The sequence below is a fragment of the Sinocyclocheilus anshuiensis genome, unplaced genomic scaffold, assembly GCF_001515605.1.
Source record: "Sinocyclocheilus anshuiensis isolate Anshui unplaced genomic scaffold, SAMN03320099.WGS_v1.1 scaffold868, whole genome shotgun sequence".
Classification (NCBI taxonomy): Eukaryota; Metazoa; Chordata; class Actinopteri; order Cypriniformes; family Cyprinidae; genus Sinocyclocheilus; species Sinocyclocheilus anshuiensis.
The window spans coordinates 207600-208599 of NW_015552624.1; positions in this window are offsets into that span (position 1 = coordinate 207600).

Here is a 1000-nt window from a genome sequence, read left to right on the forward strand (position 1 = left end):
CCAATACTATATCATGCAAAACTGCATAAACTGATTTCTGCCCCCTTGTATCAACTACTGCAGGTTTGCAGGTTCATATTTGCAACACTGACTCGCTATCCTTCAGTCGGCTGGTTAATTGTTTTAAATGTACAGACATTTACGCACAATGTTCATTGTAAACATGAGGAAAAGGGAAGTAATTGGTCAAGGCACCCAGAATGAACATTATGAGTATGACACATTCAATATACATTACCATATAATGGCTGTTCCATTTCCATATCCTCATATTCCCCACCCCCATTATATTCCAAAGCATTACAATTGATTAATTTTATCACATGGACCTATTGTACTTCTGTAAGTAAACAAAGGATGTTCATTATAGTGCATTATCTTTATTAGAGCCCCCACTGCAACACACTATGAAATACAACACACATTACTGTATGTAGTTTAGGTGTGTAAATAAAGAAAAAAAATCATTGTAATTAAAAAATAATAATAATAATGATGATGCATGAGATGCATGGGGCACTGCAAGAGATAATGAATAATTTTCCCCAACCTGCAACCGTTACCAATGGAAACATTTGAAATCAGGTCAAATGCATGCTCTTTATTAATTCATAATGCTTTTAGGCACACTGGGTTTGTCTTATTTATTTGTAGATCACATGGAAATACATATATTTTACAATATAAAGATATATATATTCTCATATGGAATTAATTCAGATTATAAACCTGAATAGTTAAATAGAAGATTTTTTTCCCCAGTAAGTGTCGTGCTATTGCATTTGTACTTGGGATGAGAGATATTCTTTCTTAAAGTTAAGAGTCAGCCACACCTACCTAAAACGGCTCGTTCTAACACGCCCCCACATGTCTACGTCACGATGTGGGAAGATCCAAATACACCAAATAATGTTCTTTTTAGCAACATCATATGAAATGTGACACAGAAACACAGAAATGTGGCAAAACATCTCTGGAGAGAACCTCAGATTATTAAATC